General features: G+C 43.2%; 1 protein-coding gene across 12 annotated transcripts in view; it reads left to right on the top strand.

Moving 5' to 3' along the window:
• EHMT1 (euchromatic histone lysine methyltransferase 1) overlaps positions 1-12949 on the top strand; it is a 159451-nt gene that overhangs the window by 21844 nt on the left and 124658 nt on the right. For 4 of the 12 annotated variants that reach the window (XM_081269854.1, XM_081269851.1, XM_081269853.1 and 1 more), the window contains exon 2: positions 5899-6106. The exons of the other annotated variants lie outside the window; for them this stretch is intronic. The gene's annotated coding sequence lies outside the window, so the exon portion shown is untranslated. The remainder of the gene's footprint in view (positions 1-5898; positions 6107-12949) is intronic. 12 annotated transcript variants of the gene reach the window in all.

Here is a 12949-nt window from a genome sequence, read left to right as displayed (position 1 = left end):
TTCTGCTACCATGCTACACCTACCTGTTAAGGCTTAAGTGTGTTCTTCCAAAGTTTATGCATTGGAACCTTGATTCCTAAATTCAACAGGGAGGCTGCCTTGGTGGGGACATGTTTGGGTTGTGGGGTGGAGCTTCAGGAGTAGATTAATGCCTTTTCCTGCTTGCCCTTCCGTTTTCTGCCGTGAGTTGAAGCAGCACAAGGCCCTCACCTGAAGCCATGCAGGTTCTGGCAGCATGCTCTTGGACTTTCCAGCCTCTAGAACCATGAGCCATAATAAACCTGTCTTTTTTCTTTTTTAATTTTTTTTAAGTTGTAGTTGGACACAATACCTTTGTTTTATTTATTTTTATTTGTATGTGGTGCTGAGGATTGAACCCAGTGCCTCAGACATTCTAGGTAAGTGCTCTACCACTGAGCCCCAACCCAGCCCCAACCTGCGTTCTTTCTAATCGTCAGTCTTGGTCTTCCATTATAACTACAGAAACAGACTCGGGGCACCACTCTGACCATCCTCTCCTTGAAAAGCCAGGCTGGTCCTGGTTATGCTGTTCTTCTATAGGTTTATTGAAAAATGTTACCATTGGGTGAAGCTGGATGTTAGTAGGTTGAATGGTGTCCTCTCAGATTTAAGTTCACCTGGAACTCCAGAATGTGACCTTCTGGGAACAAAGAATCTTTAATTAAGGAGCTTGAGATGAAGTTGTAAGGAGAGGACCCATACACAAGACAGTGGAGGCAGAGATTGGAGCAAGGTATTTATGAACTAAAGAAGGCCAGAGATTACCACAGCCCTTCGCAGCTGGAAGAGGCAAGGTAGTATTCTTCCCTAGGTGCTTCAGAGGGAACATGGCCCTGCCAAAGTTTGATTTCAGACCTTGGCCTCCAGAATGGTGAAAAGACAGATAATTGATGCCTAGCTTACAGTATTTTGTTAAGGCAAACCTAGGAGACTCACACACTGAACAAAGTGTGTTACAGGACTTCTGATTCCTTATAACTGCACATCAGTTCACAGTGGCCTCAGTAAGAGGGAAGTAATCTAAGGATTGTTGCTCTGTCTCCACAATGGTTATATCTCTTGTATTTGCACCTGCAATTTATGTGTTTTTTTCACATTCTTGCTGGTGCTTGTCAATGTTCAACTTTTTGTTTTTGCCATCCTATTGGTTGTGAAGTGTTGTCTCATTGTGGTTTTCATTTGCATTTCCCGATGACTAATGATGTTGAGCCCCATGTACTTATTGGCCCTATGTATATCTTCTTTGGGGAAGTGTCTGTATAGATCCTTTTTTCATTTTAATTTTTATTTATTTACTTTTTGAGGTGCTGGGGACCAAATTCAGGACCTTGAGCATGCTGGGCACTTTGCTTAGTTTTAAATTGGGTTGTCTTTATTATTGAGTTGCACAAAACCCAGTTACACTTTTTAAAAAAATATTGCTGCCTCTTTTTTTTTTTTTTTAATTTTAAGGACTTCAGCAATTTATTATTTTGGGTTAAGAGCTACCTTGGTCTGGATTACTATTTAGGGACCTCTCTCAGGAGATGTTTGGATCTGGACCTGGTGGGATATGTGGGAAAAGCCTGAGTATGAGGAGGCCACTGTCAAGATTGCTTCCTGCAGTGCCTCCTGAAGCTCCTCCTGGGGACAGGCCTCTTAAGCTTGGACAGGAGCCCGTGGGCATGTTCATTGTGCCTCTGGTGTGGGCTCTTGGCTGGGAAGATAAGTCACTTTGAAGGTGAGTTTCTGTGGCAGTGCTGGAGGTTATTTTATGTTCCCCTAGACTTGTCTCCAAAGCACTCTAGGGTTTTTTTGTTGGTGCTTTTTAAACAAAGGTAACGGTCAGAGACTCTAAAACGAGTGATTGTTTTGTTTGGTGAGCTTTGTTAGTAGTTTCTGTGGAGAGACCCTTCTCCATTTTTAGGATGAAAACATCTAAGCAGATGGTTTCTTTTGAGAAAACTCCAGTTGTTCAAACGGTTATCCTAGGAGGCCTGAGATCCTGGGCTGGCCACATGTGGCTCTGGAGTCCTTGCTGCTTGGTGCCTGGTGCAGCCTCCATCTCCGGGAATGGCTGCAATTCTGGTGAGCATGCCCAGTGTGATGGAGCTTCAGAGGGAGCTGCAGTTAAGCTGCTGTGATTTCTCTGCAGTTAAGCTGCTGTGATTTCTCTGCAGTTGGCCACAGTAAACATCTGCTCCAAGAAAGGAGGGAGGAAGTTGGTAGAGATGCCTTCAGGGAGCATGGCATCACACCTGGCCTCTTTTGTTTGTTTCTCCCTTTACACAGGTCCTCCCAGGCTGGGGCAGGGCTGGTAGAGCAGGGGTGCTTGCTGTGTTTTTTTGGGGGGGTCACCTTCTTGTCTCTTCCCTGACAGAATTACTATTTTAATGTTTAGCCACCTGACATGCATTTTCTTGGGAGTAAGTTGGGAGGTTTTGAAAGATAATGAGGCCAGTTCCATATTTGCTTTGTGGCATGAAGAAGTTCATAACTTCATCACTTATGCTAGGACAAACTAATGAATTTCCTCTTGTTTAACATTTATAGAGAGTACTTGGACCTTTTTGCTGACTGACAATGTCATCTTGTTTCCTCTTACTCCTTCCTCTCTGGCAGCCCCAGTGGTGGTAGGGGTGAGACTGGGAGGGATGACAATGCAGGATGTGTGAGAGCCAGGTATCCTGGGCTCTGGGGACCAGTGGCTCCCTTCTGGGCAAGCTGCCAAGAGGGGATATCTACCCATCTGGGTATGGAAATGACACTGACCACTTAAAAGAGACTTGGGGACAGTGTCCTTGAGCCCATTCAGTTCATGTATTCAGGTTGTGAATGATCTCATCTGGCTTTTTTTTTTTTTAATTATTAGTTGTTCAAAACAATACAAAGCTCTTGACATATCATATTTCATACATTTGATTCAAGTGGATTATGAACTCCCATTTTTACCCCGTATTCATCTGGCTTGTTGATGGGCAGACTCCATTTTCCTTACAGTGTGAGAGAAAGGGGGTTGTGGTGAGAGGCAGAAACCCAAGGTAGCAGAGCGTCCACTTGGGTTTTCTAAGCAGTTCCACAGAAAAACAAAACAGTGTGCGGACAAGTGCTAGGTGCATCTTGCAGAAAGACTCAGTGGGGCTGTGGTTCTATTTATTTATTTATTCATTCATTCATTCATTCATCTATTGTGAATGATGGATTAGACAGATGGGTTTGTAGTGTGCCTGTTCTAGAATGTATTCTTGGAACAAAAGGGTGGGGGAGGGCAGGCCACTTTCCCAGATCTGAGGGGACTCAGCTCAATGCGTAGCACACAGTGTAATGGGGAAATGGAACAATAGGGACTGCTCCTTTGTCCCTGCCCTCAAAATGGAACTGGGTGGAGGCCACTGGTGAGCCCAGGCAATACTGTCGCTCGGCAGTGGTGATGTTTTGGGATGCTGTGCGCTGGAAAATGGCGTTGTGGTGGTTCTGAGAGGAATTGTTCAATCAGGTGTGCAAACATGCCAGTGCCAGAACTTATTTCATACCTGTGACATAAATTTTAATGGTGGTTAATATCAGCAGCCCAACCCTTAAGGGATTTGTGTTATATTTTCTGAGTCAAGAATATTATATTTTGGAGGAGCTAGGTCCTTTGAACCTGCTGAAGTCATACTCTGTGCACCTGGCTGGTTCTGGCCCTCCTCTTCTTGTGCTTCACAGGGGTCCCTTTGGGAACTGAGCGTGAAGGGCACTACTGGCAGGTGCAGGACTGCAGCCCCAGGTGCAGGTAGAGGCTTGGCACATGGGGAAGCAGGTCAGGCAGGGTGTAGCTCTGCTAGATATTTGCTTTCCATTTCAGGATAATTTTATTTTTTGGTACCAGGAATTGAACCCAGGGGCGCTTAACCACTGAGTCACATCCCTAGCCCTTTTTATATTTTATTTAGAGATAGAGTCTTGCTAAGTTGCTTAGGGCCTTGCTAAATTGCTGACTGGCTTTGGTCTCCTGATCCCCCTGCTTCTGCTTCCTGAACTGCTGGAATTACAGGTGTGTGCCACCACACCCAGCTTAGATAATTTTAGAGATGGAGGGGTGATAGAAAATTTTAGTGTTGCAGATTTTTATCTTTTGTTTAAAGCATTATGGAATCTTTTGTGGATTATGGCATTATGGGAAAAATACAGCATAATCAAGGATAAGAAGTTTCAAGTGAACTAAAAGTTTTGGTGTTTTTTTTTTTTTTTTTTAAATTAAAAATATTTGCAGTCAAAGCATTGTATCTTAAGATACAAGGTGTGTGGCTCAGTAGTGGTCTGGGCTTTTCAGTATCTGAAATCTGGTGGGAATTTGTCTTATTTAAAGTGTGTGCAGCTTGATTATTTATTAATAAATAAATATATTTATTCATTTTTATGTGGTGCTGAGAATTGAACCCAGTACCTCACATGTGCAAGGCAGGCGCTCTACCACTGAGCTTCAGCCCCAGCCCTTGATTAGTTTTATGGAATCCAGAAAAGAGCTTGTCCAAAATAGTCCCACATTCTGGGCAGATCACCTTTTAGAATTACCTCAGTAGCCCATAGGACCTGCACCATTTCACAGACTTATTTCTTTTTCTTAAGAAAAGTGGGAGAGTGTTGCAAAGGAGAGCTCCAACTGTTTTATAAGCTGTTTGCAGAGTGCATTTTTTTTTCCCTGCCTTGGAGAAGAGGCAGGTCCAGTGGGGATATGGGTAGGTAAAGGAAAACCAGAGACAGAATAGGAGTGCTGTTGACTTTGATTGCTGGGTGGTCACACCTAGGAGACTGGAGTGGAAAGTCCCCTTTCTTTCTTCCTTGACCTTTCATGCAGTTGCAGTAGTGTCATCTGTAGTCTTCTATGACTGGCGGCTTTTCTGAGCCTGAGCTTACTGTTCCAGGGTTCAAGTTTCGTGCATGCTGTAGTTTGTTGCACTTTCTCCTTCCTTTTATGGCTGACTAACACTGCTTGGTTTGGATAGACTGCTTACTGTCCATTTATCAAGTCACGGACACTCGGTTGATCCCTTTTTTTTTCTGTTATAAATAACGCTGCTATAAACAAACATTTGTACACACTTATGTCTTCTTTTTCATCGTCGTCGTCGTCGTCGTCTTCTTTTTTTTTTTTTTGGTACTGGGGATTGAACCCAAGGACACTTAACCACTGAGCCACATCCTCAGCTCTTTTTATTTTGAGACAGGGTTTCACTAAGTTGTCTAGACTGGCTTCAAGCTTGCGATCCTTCTGCTTCAGCCTCCCAAATGCTGAGATTAGAGGCATGGGCTGCTGCACCCTGCTCTTGGTGTAGTACTCCTTAAGGCACAAAAGGTTTTAGTTTTGATAGAAGTTGAATTTGTTGTTGTTGTCTTATATAAAAGTCCTCAGCTTCTGCTGTGGCTGCTCATCTGGTCCTTTGTCCCTCACATTCTTCCCCTGCCCTGCATCTTCACCTTTTTTGCTCTCTTTGGAGCATTGCCATCAGCATACTAAGGTGCTGGCCTCTTTTCTACCCCTAGCCCTGTAACTCTTTCTATTCTTTCTATTAATTCTACCCATTTCTTTGCACCAAACTCAGAGATTTGTGTGTCTTTGTGTGTCCACCCTTTCCCATTCAGCCTTAAGTTCTTAGTCCTGGAGCCAGCCCTAACACCAGTACAACCTCCTGGTTAAGGATGTCCCTGCCAAGCCATTGGAGGCCTCTTCTGGGCAGATTCAACCCCCCTCTCCTGGTGCTTTCCCTCCCTGTTTTCCCCTGACCCCATTATGTTCTCACTTGGTCCTGGTCCTTGCTGACCTTTCTGCCCAGTGTTGGTGAATATAATAGCTCAGCCTTCCTCTGCCTCATTTCCTGTGTTCACCTATGTGCTCATGTCCCCTTCCCTCCACAGGGGTCTTTGGCAACCACTAAACTTCATGGTCTTCCTGCCTGTCTCCCTACACCTTGTGGCCTTTCCCCAGGAGAACCCTTTGCTTCCCTTCCAGTTGTTTCTGCCTTGACCTCATCCCACTGTCCCATCCAAGCCTGCCTCTCGTGATGGCCTGCCTGATCACCTGCCCTTGGAGGCTGGTTTGCAGCACAGCAGTCCCCCCAAATTGGTAAGTCCTCTGGTTACTCTTGACACCTGTCCTCCTTTCCCTGTACTTACCTCCATGGCTTGAGAAGGGTCTAGGCCCTGCTTTGCTTCCTCTAAAGGGAGAATGTTTTTGGGGTGTGGCAGGGTTTTCCCAGTTTCCTGTTTGCTAGCCTTTTTAGTATTGGTAGTGCTGGGCTATAGTGGACATTGTAGCCTGCGCTGGCAGCTCCTTTCCTGCTGACCTGACCTCTTTTGGCCTGGGCTGTCCACTGGGTTTGTCCTGTTTACTGCAGGTTTAATACTGTGCATGTCATTGAGGATAACATGGTGATCCTGGCCAGTGTGCTGTGTGGGAATTGTGGGTCAGTGAGGGCCTCTGGTCTATAGTTATTAAGTTTTCTTCTGTATGTTTTTTAGTTAGCACCATTACACTTTATAAATGGGCTCAGGATTTAAAAATTTCTTATTATGTTTAGGGAAGGAGCAGAAAAAAATTGTACTAAAAGTTATTTTTTTTTCTGACTTGTGGGATTGTTGGTGATTCTGTTATGTTGTTTGAAACATAATGAAGTTTTTTTTAATAGTTCTACAGAACGAAAAATTAATCAAAAATATCATTTATTTATAATTTAATTCATATGGTTATTGCTCATTGTTTTAAACAATAAATAGTAACAACCAAAGAGGGAGATGACCCTGAACTTAAATAATTCCCCTCCAAAACAAAGCTACCCCAAAGAGCTACATACATCATACGAATTAGGACACTAGCCCTGTAGCACTACCAGGCCAGGCCTTACCCCTCCCACATGTGGCTGTGCAGACTGTGGGACCCCTTTGTGTCCCAATTGCAGTGGGTTCTACCCATCCTCCTCTGTAGAGCTCCACCAACACCCACTGCAGCAGCTAGAGCCACCTGCATACCAGCGCAGACCCCTGTCTGCCATGAATGCAGAGCATTCTTCATAGTCTGCACGTCCTGTGTGAGCCTGCCATAGATCCAGTGCAGGAGCTGTGAGGCAGGACATTTGTAAAACAGTACCATTCTGACCTGTTTGTTTGCAGTGCTGGCAAGTGCTTACCACCGATCTATGTCCTTAGTCCTCTTACCTGTTTTTTGTTTTGAATAATAGTTACTTTTCATAAAAATATTTTAATATGTAAAGAGGCTTTTTTTGTTATTTTTTAGAGGAAATGATAGCTGTTTAAAAATGTTCTTCTTTTTTTCCCTCTTGGCGGGGGTGCAGGGGTGCCAGGGATTGCTGGAGCTGGCTTTGAACTGTCTTTGATCCTCCTGCCTCAGCCTCCTGAACCGCTGGGATTACAGGTGTGCGCCACTGTTCCCAGCTGTTCTCAGTTTTAAAGTGGCAGAACTAACATGGTGCCATTCTGAGACAGTGAATGTCAGAGCCAGAACTGTGTAAGCAGAACTTTGGGGTGCTCAGTACTGTGAAGTGTATGATGACCCTGAGCCTGGAAAGTTTGAGAAATGCTGCTTTGTCATGAATGGAAGCACTGGTAGCACGGTAACAAACTAAATAAGCAAGATGCCTGCTGCCTATAGAGCTAATGTTCTGATCAGGAGTAAATTTTTGTGTTACAAGCTTCCAAATACCCAGCTCCTTTGGTTTTACAAACTTTATCATGCTCATTTTTTTTTTAAATCAGCATGAGATTTTGAATGACATTCAGCCAGAAGTGTATATTTCCCATGCTGTCTCAATCCTTACACAGAGCAGCATCGTGGAAAGTAGTTTTGAAAACCATCCAGTACCAGTGGGAATAAGACCTTTTCTGATTGCAAGTTAGCTTCCATCTCTGTGATTTTCTGTGTGTAGTCTGCACTTACTCTTTTAGCCACGTGGTGGTGCCCTTGGTTCAGCAAGTCAAAGTTTCTTTTTTTTTTTTTTTTTTTTTTTAAGAGAGTTTTTTTATTTTTTAGTTCTCGGCGGACACAACATCTTTGTTGGTATGTGGTGCTGAGGATCGAACCCGGGTCGCACGCACACCAGGCGAGCGCGCTACTGCTTGAGCCACATCCCCAGCCCCTCAAAGTTTCTTTGACTTTGAGATTTCCTAGGAAAGAAGGGACTGGCTGCAGTTTTTAAAAATTTTTAAATTTTATGTATTCTAATTAATTATATATGACAGCAGAATGCAATTCAATTCATATTACACAAATAGAGCATAGTTTTTTATGGCTCTGGTTGAACACAAAGTAGAGTCACACCATTTGTATTTTCATACATGAACTTAGGGTAATGATGTCCATCTCATTCCACCATCTTTCCTACCCTTATACCCCCCTTTCTCTCCCCCTCCTTTGCCGTATCTAAAGTCCATCTATTCCTCTCTGTCCCTGCCCCCCCCCCCAAAATCCCCATTATGAATCAGCATCCTTAAATCAGAGAAGACATTTGGCATTTGTTTTTTGGGGACTGGCTAACTTCACTTAGCATTATATTCTCCAACTCCATCTATTTATCTGCAGATGCCATGATTTTATTGTCTTTTAATGCTGAGTAGTATTCCATTGTGTATATATATACCACATTTTCTGTGTCTATTCATCTACTGAAGGGTATCTAGGTTAGATCCACAATTTAGCTGTTGTGAATTGTGCTGCTATAAACATTGATGTTCTGTTTTTAAGTCCTTTGAGTGTAAACGGAGGAGTGGGATAGCTGGGTCAAATGGTGGTTCCATTCCCAGTTTTCCAAGGAATCTCCATACTGCTTTCTAGATTGGCTGTACCAGTTTGCAGTCTGACCAGCAAAGTAAGAGTGTGCACTTTCCCTTACATTCTTGCCAACACTTATTGTTGTTTGTATTCTTAATAGCTGCTATTCTGACTGGAGTGGCTTGAAATCTTAGTTTTGATTTGCATTTTTCTAATTGTTAGAGATGTGGCTGCAATTTTATGAGCACCACCTTTTAAAATTTTTTATTATTTCCCCCTGCCAGTGTAAGTTAACAGTGGTCAGCAAAGAGCCCTATCTTCCTTCTAGGTTACACGATGATGAATAGTGATACCCTAGAATGTATGGGAACTCTTTTTTCCCCCACAGATGTTTGTTGGGCACTTGTAATTTGTTTGTTAATGTGGCCAAGTTTTCCCGGGGCTTATAGTCCACCACCCCTCTACTGCTGGTGGGGTTGAGGTGAAGTTATACCTCTGACCTGAGAAAAAGAATATGGTTCTCTTTCTTCTTGGCATAACATTTCTGACCAGAACTCTTTCTCCCCATGTTGTTTAAAAGAGGCAGTGGTGACCTGGAAGGGGAAGGATGTTCAGGGACATACTAACTGTGGGATCTGCTACAGCTAGCATGGAGCTCTGTCCTGGACTGTATTGGGCCTTGGTCTGCGTCCCTCCTGTGGGCTGGTGCTCATGCTGTGGGGCCTCTTAACAGAATAAACCAGGTTGCTGCTTGGCCAGGAGCTGAGGACTGGTGAGTTCAGAACAGCCTCAGCAACTTAGATCCTGTCTCAAAATAAAAATAAAAGGACTGGGGATATACCTCAGTAGTAAAGTGCCTCTGGGTTTCATTCCTTGTATCAAAAACAAAAGAAAACAAACCAACTTTTTCCTCATATCAAAAAAAATATTAGGGGGGTCAGGGGTTGTGATTCAGTTGTAGAGCACTTGCCTAGCATGTGTGAGTCACTGGGTTTGATCCTGGCACCATATGAAAAATAAACAAATAAAATAAAGGTATTGTGTTCATCTGTAACTAAATATAAATAAATAAATAAATATCTGTATATGTGTGTGTGTGTGTGTGTGTGTGTATATATATATATATATATGTATAAGGGCTCTTTCTCTCATGGTAATAATTGTGTGAAAGTGTATATTGATTGGGAAAATAGAAAACAGCAAATATAACAAAAGCAGTTATGAATCTAGTGACATTAAGACCTATGTGGTGATATTATTTTCCTTGTCTGACTTTGGTGCCAGGAGGTGCCAGTGCCAGGAGGACCTGTGAACCTGTGGGTCCCTTCTAGAGACTCGATTGCTTTCAGGACATCCTGGCCAGTCCTGGAGACTGAGGCAGGTGGTGACCAACTAACCCTGAACTTCCTTTATGATCTTAAAAACAATTGGAAGAGACAGGAGATGGGCAGCCAGCATTTCTAGAACACCAGGCTTTGAGTACAGAGAGCTTGGAGGACCAGCAGCAACAGAAGCAGCAGCAGCAAGGTGTGTTGTCCATTTGGGGTGGTGGTGGGGGTCAGGTGCCATAGGTAGTTCCCAGGCATCCTGAATACCAGTTTCTTCATAGAACATTGTTTTAAGAAACAAATTCTAGAGCCAAAAGAAATTAAGCCATATCACAATCTTTACTGGAATCTATCAAAGAACATTAAAATGATATCAGGTAGAGCCCACAGTAGAAAATCTCAGTATTCTCTTTCCCTGGCTTTCCTGCACTGTACAGTCTAACTCAGAATCTCACAGTGGGTAGAAACTCCCACATGTTCCTGACTCTGAGCTTCAAGGCTTTTTCATTGCCTTTGCTGTTCTGTCCGGTTTCAAAAGCAAACTGAGGTTGTCTGTGGCCCTACTGTGCATATTGGCCAGTGTCTCTAGAAAAGAGCCAGTGAGGTGTGTGTAGACACAGGAGAGAAGTGGCTCATGGGATTATGGAGGCCAATTCAACTTGCATGGCAGGGTACCTGTTGGGGGAGACTGGCAGTATGTCTCAGTCCAAGTCCCACTGTCCTAGACCAGGGGAGCTGATGGTGTAATTCTCAGTCTGAGGTCAGAGGCTTGGGAGACTTGGGCTGTTATGCAAGACTTGAAGTCAAAAGGGCAAGATTCTGCAGCTCTGGTGCCCACAGCAAGGGAGGAAGGTGATCCAGCTCCAGGAGAGAGCATAAAGTCCCTTTTTTTCTTTTTCTTTTGTCCTCTTTTTGGAGTAGCTGGGATAACAGGTGTGCAACACCATGCCCCGTGACTAGTCAGAAGATACTAAAATTAATCATCTGTTTTAGTCAGCTTTTTTGTTGCTGTGATCAGAAGGCAAGACAAGAACCATTAGAGGAGGAAAAGCTTATTTGGGGGCTCATGGTTTCAGTGGTCTCAGTCCAAAGATGGTTGGCTCTGTTCCTTGGGGCTTGACATGAAGCAGAACATCATGGCGAAAGTGTGTGGCAGAGGAAAAGCAGCTGGGGACATGGCACTAGGAAGCAGAGAGAGCTTGCTTAACAAGGACAAAATATGTACACCACAGACAACACCCCATGGTCCACCTCCTCCAGCTACACCCTATCTGCTACAGTTACCACCCAGTTAATCCCTATCAGGGGAGTAATTCACTGATTGGGTTAAGGCTTTTGTAACTAATCAACCTCACCTCCAAACCCTCTTGTATTGTTTCACACGTGAGCTTTTGGTGGACACTTCATCTCTAAACTGTAACAGCATCACACATGCGTCATTTTGTGCAATCATCCTATGATGGCATGGCTCATCCCTTGATGGAGAGACCTGCAGTTTATATTTAATCATCATTTTTAAAAGTATCCTTTCAGTAGTCACAGAATACTGTTGTGCACCAGGTGTTGTGCTAGGTGCTGGAACTGTGAAGAGAAGTAAACCAAAGTCCATGTTTCTCAGGGTTTCCTCCTATCTAGGTGTGTACAGTGCATGGTGTGTTGGAAGAGCCAGGTGGCCTTTCAAGGCTTAGGGGTAAGTTGGAGCCACAGGGAAGCAGAAAGTTGCATCTAGGGTTCAGGATGCCAGGTTCAGTCTGGGAATTTTAAGTAGCTGGTATAGTTGGGCCATAAGGATTTGACAGGCTGTTTTTGGACCTGAAAATTATTGGGCTAGGTTAGGGATCCACAAGCTTTTTTTGTAAAGGATCCATGTGTGCAGGCCACACACAATCTATTGCATTTTTTTTTTTTTTTATGACTTAAAGTAAAAACTGTTCTTTGCTCGTGGAAGTAAGTTGGCCGCACCCCGACCTAGATTGTGTGCCATGAAGTGTGAGCTCAAGCTTATTGGCAATGGGGAGCCACTGAATTTATAAAGAGAATTATGGCAAGGTCATAATTTGAGAAGGCTAATTTTAACTGCACAGTATATGCTAGGCTGAAGAGAAAGATGGGAGTTAGAAGAAGGAATTGGTAGACGATTCCTTTTACCCTTGGCTTTAGGAAGGTTATGACTTAAGGTGGCAGTGCAACTTGGCACTGGGTTTGATCCTCCAGCACCACATAAATGTAAAATAAAGATATTGTGTCCACCTAAAACTTAAGAATGAATATTTAAAAAAATAAATAAAAAAATTAGGGAAGTTGTAAGTATGATAAAGAGTCGAGTTCCCGTGTCCCCTCCCCCCCATCAGTGGTGAAGCGGCCTTCTCAATACTCTGTGATTCTTAAAAAAATTTTTTTTTTTTAGTTGTAGATGGACACAATATCTTTATTTTTATTTATTTATTATTTTTTATGTGGTGCTGAGGATTGAACCCAGGGCTTCACGCATGGGAGGCAAGCACTCTACCAGTGAGCTACAACCCCAGCCCTACTCTGTGACTCTTAATGTTTCCTACAAAGACATTCTTTTAATCATAATAGCAGCCATCACTGGGAAGTTGATACTTAGTTTTAAAAACATTTTTGTGTGTGGTGTCCTGTGCCACTATTTGTGCCACTATTTTGTGCCACTATTTTGCTGCACAAAAATATTTTCTGATTTTATTGTTGTAGATATATTACATCTTCCATTTTAAAGGAATTCCTTCTGATTCCGTCGATTTCATAGTCTTGTATTAGCTAAGTTTATGTTTGTGCACCTCAGTCTTCTCCCCTGCTATTTCTTTGTGGTAAAATATTCTTAATATCACTCTAA

This window comes from Spermophilus citellus (assembly GCF_964194105.1).
Source record: "Spermophilus citellus genome assembly, chromosome: 2".
In the NCBI taxonomy this organism is placed as follows: Eukaryota; Metazoa; Chordata; class Mammalia; order Rodentia; family Sciuridae; genus Spermophilus; species Spermophilus citellus.
The sequence above is the reverse complement of the archived record's forward strand: the minus strand, read 5'-3'. Positions and strand labels throughout refer to the sequence as shown.